Genomic DNA, 8,762 nt, shown 5'->3' on the forward strand with positions numbered 1-8,762 from the left:
ACTTCTCCAACTGTCCACGCAATATGTTTCTGGGGGCTTAGGGGTTATATTACTGTATACAGCACTGGCGGGTTATATTACTGTATACAGCGCTGGGCAGGGGCGTGCTGGGCCGGGGGGCAGGGGGGCAATTGCGTACCTGGTGGGGGCGGTCCGCCTGGAGTGCCGCTCACTGAGGGGTGCCGGCACGCCTCCAAAAATGAGGCGCGCGGCAACTGTGGCTGTGAGTCGGGACTTGATGTCAAATCCCGGCGCACAACACTGGAGCCACGCCCACCGCCTTCCGCGCTCTCTGCACCGGAAGGACGGGACACAGAAGAGAAAGAAGAGGAAGAATGAAGAAGAGGAGGAAAAGTGACAGTGCCAGAGGAAAGGTAGGAAAATCTTAGTAAGTGTGTGAGAGTGATGGGTGTTATGCTATAGTTTATGATGAATGTTTGTGAATGAGGGTTTGAGATTGCATGGAAGTGTGGGGGGATAGCATGGCATAGGGAGGCTGTCTAGGCATGATAGGAGTGTGATTGCTGTTATCAATTTTTTTTTTGTCCAACTGTGGTGTGTTAACAACACTTTTATTAAAAGTAAATTACATACCAAAATTGGACAGAAAAATTCAATAATCGTATTAATAGATATATGATTGCAAACAGCAATCACACGCCTATCATGCTAAGTCAGCCAGTACATGCTAGAACCTGGGCATGATAGGATTGTGATTGCTGTTAATTATATATATGTATATATATATATATATATTAATATTGTTATTGATTTTTTTTTTGTCTAATTTTGGTGTGTTACTTTTAATAAAGTATTTTAAAAGTTGGGGTTTTTTTCGGTTTTGGCCAAATGAATGCAGAATTTTCAGTTTCGGTCCAGAATTTTCATTTCGGTGCATCACTATTATGTACTAAGCCAGTCACTGAAGTGTTAGGCCTACACCACATCAATGTTTGGCTTAGTATATAGTGATAGGGGTTGTACTGCAGTATTGTCAGTGTCTGGCTCAAAGTATAGGCACACAATGACGGTGGTACAGCGTAATCCCTAAGTATATAATGTTAGCAGTTATGCTGTACCACCGTCAATGTGTGCCTCAGTATATAATGATAAAAATTGCCTAACCATAGAAACTATGCAGTTTTGAAGTGTGTGTGTGTGCCACATACAGGATCTGCCACAGGTGCCAAATACTCTAGGTACGCCCTTGCGTCATGCGACAGTCAGGCCCAATGGCCATTCCTGAGCTTATTATTGTATACAGTGCTGGGGTTTATGATGAAGGTGAAAAATACATTTTCCACGTGACTTCTCCAACTGTCCACGCAATATGTTTCTTGTTATCTCACCTGCGGGCCTTAAACATTGTGTAGATGCTAAAGGACTTTGGACACTTCTTCTTTTCAAATAATCCTCCCCATAGTGATAAGAAAAGATTTTATCTCCTTTTAGTAAATAACTTGAATTTTATGGAATGGAAATTTTCTACTATATTTCCTGCGCGGGTTGCTTTGTATTAGCAGGCCAGAGCGAAGTGCATCTTCAGCCATAAAAGAATCTCTCGTCTGACAGCGTGTCGCCTATACGTGTCGACATATCCCCGCAGTATACATTTTCTCTAAGCGTACCGCGTTAAAGGTAAACATACAGGTGTGTCCGTCACACGCTGTCAAATGAGAGATTGTTTTTTGGTTGAGCGAGGATACGGGGAAATTCCCTCGTTGCTCTGGTCTTACCGTGCAAATAGCCCCGGCCATTAAGAGGTTAAGAGAGTTGTTCTGCCCGGGAGACAATGTGCAACATTTTGGGGTTGTCAGTTAAGGGGAGGAAAAAAGTAGTGGTCATCTGCTTACATAGAAAACATTAGACAGTGGTTGAGACCCATTCGGCCCACCTCAGTCTGCCCCGTTTCTCCCGCTGTAAAGACTAACCTTGAGAAGCTAACTGATTTTAGCAAAGGGCTTAATGGATTTAATACGACCTGTACGCTGATGACCCCCAGATCTATCTATCCTCTCGCGACCGCTCTCCTTCTGTCTTAGACCGTTTAACTAACTGTCTCGCCTCTGTCTCTACCTGGATGTCTGCACGTTTCCTCAAACTGGGGTAAAAACCCAGGGGCTTGGGGGTAAACTCAGAGTGTTCCCATGTATGGCCCCCCGCTAAGTCCCGGAGCCCCAATATTCTTGTGGCTATTTAGCATGGGTTGTGCTGCCCTCCATTGCTTCTAGGGGGAGAGCCAGAGGTTTGTGCTTATGGCTGATGAAGCTTCTCGTGATGGTCTCTGTGGCTCTAGAATAGAGATAGGTGTCACGGGGGCTCTAGAACAACAAGGTCTATTCGTGCCTTGGGGTCTGGACATTAAGCTAAAGAGCGGGATTACCTGGCACCCTAGGGGTCCAAGATTTTGAAGAGGCAAATTATCTCTAATTACCACCCTCTGATCATTCCAGTTTACTGCAAAAGAGACACTCATGTGGCAAAGTTGCCAGCACTCCTAAAACATCAGGACCACCAGCCAGTGGAACAGAAGATTTGCCAGCAGGACTGTCTTAGCCAAATCAGGACTGTTGGGAACTATGTCAGCAAAGTAATATTAAGATTTATTTTATTTTTTTCTAATATTCCACTCATTATTCTGCATTTGCTAAGTACTGGGGCAATTACCCGGGTTATTAAACAACTTAATTCAAGGGTGTTTTGTCTTCATTGCCACTGGTTCTTTCTCAACAAGTTTAGAGATGCCTCCATGCAAATTAGGCCCTAGGAAATTATTATCTGTCTCGGGACGGGATAAAAGCTCTTTCCGTGATCTAAATATGTTTCAAAAAGCTTTTAACAGAGGCATTTTGCCACAACAGCTGTATCTTAATGCCAGTAGGAGTGCGACTTTTTTCACCAGTGGTGGGGTCATTAACGATAAGATCCTCTGTCTCCTTCACCCCACAGAGCTACCAAACCCTTCATACTAACACCTATTATTATGTTCTGTTACAATACTTGTAACAATGTGTCTGACATCCGGTAACCTCCTACCCATTCCTTACTACAGATTAACCACAAGGCAGATAAGAATAATAAATAACAGATGGGATGTGGTGTAAAGCTAGACATACGCCGAGTATCTTCTACTACATTCTATGTATTCACTTTAAGTAACCAAGAAATGGCTAACTCACATCAAGACGGACGAATGTATCAATTTAAAGGAACATTGTGTAAAAATGTCAACATTTCTCATGAAGGATGAGAAAGGTAATAGATGTGGAGAAAGGGGTGTAAGGGCAGTGTATGTCTATATATGTGTTGTGACCGTGTGAACCCCAGGGAGATGATTAGCATGGCATCTGAGTACAGCTGCTATGCAGATTATACATATGGGTCCCTGGGGTGGAGCAATTGGAGAGCAGGGTGGGCCAATGCTCCATTCCCCCATTCTGTGGAAACTCCATGCCGGGTTTTCCAGGAGGCAAGAAATCTGCAGGATCCGGTCCGGGATTTCTATGAGGCCGGCGTCAGGCACAGGTGCTGGGCATTAAAAACCCCTGGAGCCTGATACTCAGGGAGACTGTTGGGGGAAGAGGAAGCTCCCTGTGCTCCCAGGGCAAGGAGAGGCCCTGAAGAAGACTATCCCTGAGCCAAGTGAGGCAATACCTGCCTGGACATTTTGTGTGCTGTCTGGGGGAGGTTTTCCAGAGCCTGGCATAGCTGGGTCTGGTTGGGAGGTTGAGGTAGTGGGTGGTTAGGCTGGTCAGTTTAGACCAGCATAGTTAAGTTAGAGAGGGCTCCAATTGGGAGCTAGGTTTTCTTTTTATGATTTGGTTTTTTTGGGGTTTAAGTGGTCAAAATAAAGCGCTGTTTTGTTTAAAGCTGCTGTTCCTGACTCTGATTGCCCTAGAGGACTGTGCTTAGGACCCCTAAAAGTGACATGTATGGCCCTCATGCTATAGGGTTTGTCACAGTGTTTATAAGCTCATGCATATGTGTGTGTGTGGGCAGGTGTGTATAAGAGCAGTGTAGGTATTTGTAAGCTTATGTGTATGTGCATATGTGTGTATAAATCCAGGGGTATGTATGTATATATGCCTGTTAATGGACAGGTGTGTGTAAAAGCAGCGTGTATGGTCAGGTGTGTGCGAGGGCAGTGTATGTGTATATGCATGTTAATGGACAGGTGTGTGTAAAGGCAGTGTGTGGGCAGTCGTGTGTAAGGGCAGTGTATGTGTATATGCATGTTAATGGGCAGGTGTGTGTAAGGGCAGTGTATGTGTATATGCGTGTTAATGGGCAGGTGTGTGTAAAGGCAGTGTCTAAGTGCAGTGTAAATAAAATAACTGGGGGGTGCAATTTTCCATTCTTGCCTCGGCCTCCATCTTTCCATCACTGTATTTGCTTTACAGGAGAATGTCAAAAAAACATTATTCTCATCATCAATCCTAAGGTGGAAATACTTCCTTGAAGCAGCCACACTTGTACTGTCCACCATTTGGGAGAGAGAGGCGACACGTCACACTTAAAGAGGGATCCCAGTAGGTCTCGGAATGGAGAATGAAGCAGCTCAGCCGTCTCTTGGTTTAACTTCATCCAGATGGGATGCCCAGGTTCAAAGAGGTAGAACACATCATTGTGGTGGTTAAAGATCTGCCCAGAGAATGAAGAACCAGATCGCCAGGAGGAAATGATAAGCAGGTGGACATGTCTTTCCTCGAAAGGAGAAGAAGATGAAGAAGAGATGGGCATCAGGTAAAAGGACCTTGATGTCCTCATCTTTAACTTGAGGTAGCATGGTTACCAAATGCTTTTGGATGAGGAGGAATTGGGAGCAAAAAGAAGCAGAAGAGACAAAATAGGTAGAGAAAAATAAAAACAATATATGAGACATAACACATTACTGAAAATGAACAACAGCCAACAAAAATAATATTAAAACAAGGGGAACAGGGCAATAATAACAGATTGGAAATGAAGATGATGGTCAGTGAGTGAAGTGACTCTTCACTTCAACTTTTATATCAGTTGATTATATATCAACTTTTATGGGAACATCTTAACCTTTCTCGTAAAAAATTTAACGGGCTCTTACATTTTTTTTTGTTTGATTCCAAAGTTCAATATTAATTTGCCCAACAGAAATCAGTAATAGGTAATGATAGCTTTCACTTCAATAACTCCGTACTCTATGTATAGATCAAACATCTAAGCTTCCCTAATGTCCCATCTAAAATCTCTGGAATATCTATTAGCCACTAAAATCCCTAAAAAAAAACAAATGATTGAATACTAAATATTCCTAAAAGGAGGTAACTTTGTCAAGGAATCTGGGCTTGAAAGAGCCGGTTAGTGGTAGAACTCTCCAATTAGATGTTTCCTTTTTTTTTTTTCTCACATATTAAAACATTACATAAGAAAAAAAGAAATAAAAAGAACAACATATAAAGTTCCCATATCAAATTACTTGTATACTTTTAATCTAGAAAAGAAAATACCCAAATTATTGGAGATACAGAGAATGTAGATAAATAGGAATACAAAAAGGAAAAAAAATCATCTAAAAACAAATAATAAAAAGGATCCATCTGTACTCATGAATGTTATAGCTATCTTATTAAAGGTTCTTGTAAGATGTGCAATTACATTTATTGTGAACATTTTATAAAAAAGATTTCCAAATCCATCCAGTCCTGGTGTTTTATATTTTCCTAATAGACGGTAAAATAATCTATTTCCTCAGGTGTCATTTTATTATTTAAATGTCTCTTCTGGGATTCTGAAATGTTTGGAATATTAATTTTATCGAGGTATTGAGTTATTTCTACTTCCAAATTATTAAAAGGTAAAGATAAGATTCTATCAGCTTTATTGCCTATATGAAACCACGTAAAACGCAGTTTTTGTAGATCATAACTTGTGTTCTCGATCAACCTCCGATTAATCTGTTTTCGTATTGTTGTTATCTCCTAAATGTTACCTTCTTTGTTATCATTTCATCAATCCACTAATTCTGGGCTTCTATCGCTTCTCATTATTTTTTATCTCATTTCATTAAGTGGCCTCTAATTACTGATTTAATTATTTTCTTTAAAGAAAAAAGTCATAATAATATATTCTTTATTTTTTTTTCTTTCTATATTCCTTGTTGTTTGTTGGTGTAAGTTCCCAGTCTCGCTCAGTTCTAGTACGGTCAAGTTATGATCTGACAAAATATTGTCTCTTAATAACATTTTCTCTACTTGATTTAGAGAATCATGTAAATCCTAGAGTATGAGCAATGAACTCTGGACAAACGAGTATAATCTCTTTCTCCAGGATGACCTTTCTCCAGGAGTCAAAAAGGTTGCATGTTTTACAAATACCGTTAAAAATATATTGATTGTTTCGTTATTTTTTTATCTACCCTCTTATCTTTTATCAGCTTCTTATCTAAGATTGAATCGATAACACATTTATAATCCCCTGCAGTTAACAAAATACCTTTTCTTATTTTATCTACTTTTTCCATTTTTATTTTAACAAATTAGTGGGAGCAAATAAACATTCCCCAGGGTGTACATCATCGTTAATGCAACAAATTAGAATCATATACCTTTCTTTGGGGTCAAGCCTGGTTATTAATTCCAGCTTTGATGGAGTTTGAAAAGATTACGGCCACTCCATTTTGTTTTTTATCTACTAAGGAAGTTCACTGTATATTATAATGAAATATTTTTCTCCACCATTTTAATTTCTCCTCCTTTTTTCAAAAAGTTACTTGAGTAAAACATATATAATTTTTTTTTTAACAAACTTCAACTTTGATCATCTGAGCATTCTACTTAACTGTTCCTCTCATGCCTTCCCTCCCCTATTTAATCCTTTGTTTCCGCTTTACAAACCTTTATATCCTGTTAATTCAGATTCTGTGTCACATCCGCCGTCCCGGAACGAGCACTCACTGCGGAGGTTCTTCGGCCCTGAGTCGCGGGAGCGGGACCCCGAGATAAGCAGACGGGGGCTTAGATGATCCCAACAGTGAGGCGGCTCAGGTGTAGGCAAGTTAAGTTTGATCCAGAAACCTATATAAGTAACCTACAGGCTGGAATCACAGATGGAGGATACAGAATGCCAGGGGTTAATGCAGAATGGATGGTTAGACACAGTCGGGTACGGAACACTAAACGGGTAGTCACACAAGCCATCTTTCAATCCGTCACAAAGCTACTTAAAAAGTCCCGGTAAAGCCCAGCTTCTAGGTATTGTTCATTAAAGTGACACAATCCCATTAAATTGAAAGTAACGAGATACTAACCTGCGAATAATGGGAGAGAGTGCAATAGATAACATCTACAAAAATATTTACACGTCATCTTCACATAATACAGTTTGACAGGTTTATCATTTGTCATTCATGTTTCGCCCGCAGTGTTCTAGCAGCTGACATTCTATGTTGTAAGAACCTTACGTTGCAGATTTATTTCAAAACACATTGAATCATACCCCATCCCGTGACAGAGACGTAAATCACACAAAATATCCTGCATTGTAGAAGTTTGGGGATATAAATATAACTTTTAAATATATTTCCTTTTTAAACTATTTTGGCTGTTGTGTATATTTAAGTATGTTTATACTACGCATTCTTTTTTTAGGAGGCTGTTGGGGCAATTTTTCCTGGCCAGTCCAAGTTCTTCAGACAGCACCAGTCCAATTTGGGCTCTGTGTGTGTGGGGGGGGACATTTTGCTCTTGCTTCTGCGTAAGGTTAGTGTGTGTGAGTGAGTTTGTGTGTTAGTTACATTTGGCTTTATTTGCCAGAAAGTGCCAGCTCTCCCTTGCCGAGCTGTTAAAAAAGAACAAAACTATCATCCTGGCATCAACATGATGAAAATCAGCCCTGTTGGGCCTGACAAACACCAACAATAATGGGCAGATGTTGCCACGAGTGGGAGAAGGATGTACATGGTAATGGTGGGACCGGATGGGAGCGACCAGGACTAAAAACCATGTCCCCCACAAGGTGGAGGGCCCTGTCAGCCTAGAAATCATCGGTGTCCTTTTGGTTTCTGCCCCTTTAAATGTGTTCCAAGACCTTATTCTTCACATTCTTTAAGAATTGATTTAAAAAAATCCATGCACACTACACACCAACGGTTACACTATATGGACAAAAGTATTGGGACACCTGGTCATTACCCCAACAGGGACTTTTATGACATCGCATTCTAAATACATGGACATTAATATGAAGTTGGTCCCCTTTTTGCAGCTATAACGGCTTCCACTCTTCTGGGAAGGATTTCCACAAGATTTTAAATGTTTCTGTGGGAATTTTTGCCCTTTTCATCCAGTAGAGCGTTTGTGAGGTCAGACACTGATGTCGGACGGGATGCCCGGCTTGCAATCTCCATTCCAGTTCATCCCAAAGGTGTGCGATGGGGTTGAGGTCAGGGCTCTGTGCGGCCGGTCAAGTTCTTCCACCCCAAACTCATCTCAGCATGTCTTTATGGACCTTTGTGTACCACTATATGGACAAAAGTATTGGGACACACCTCTTAATTATTAAAATCAGGGTTAGGGCCGCTTACTCCCAATGAAGGAAATTTTTAATGCTTCAGCACACCAAGACAGTTTGGGGAAGATCCTTTTCTATTTCAGCATGACTGCCCCAGTCCACCTAGCCTCGGGTCCAGAGGGGAAAGTGGGTCCCAAACCCCAGAACTCATAGGGTTAAGTGGGTGCATGTAACAGGCAAGTCTTGGCAAATGTGGTAAAGTGATCCAGTGATGG

The sequence above is a fragment of the Sceloporus occidentalis genome, unplaced genomic scaffold (assembly GCF_023333645.1).
Source record: "Sceloporus occidentalis isolate IW3139 unplaced genomic scaffold, rSceOcc1.0.p SCAF_157, whole genome shotgun sequence".
In the NCBI taxonomy this organism is placed as follows: domain Eukaryota; kingdom Metazoa; phylum Chordata; class Lepidosauria; order Squamata; family Phrynosomatidae; genus Sceloporus; species Sceloporus occidentalis.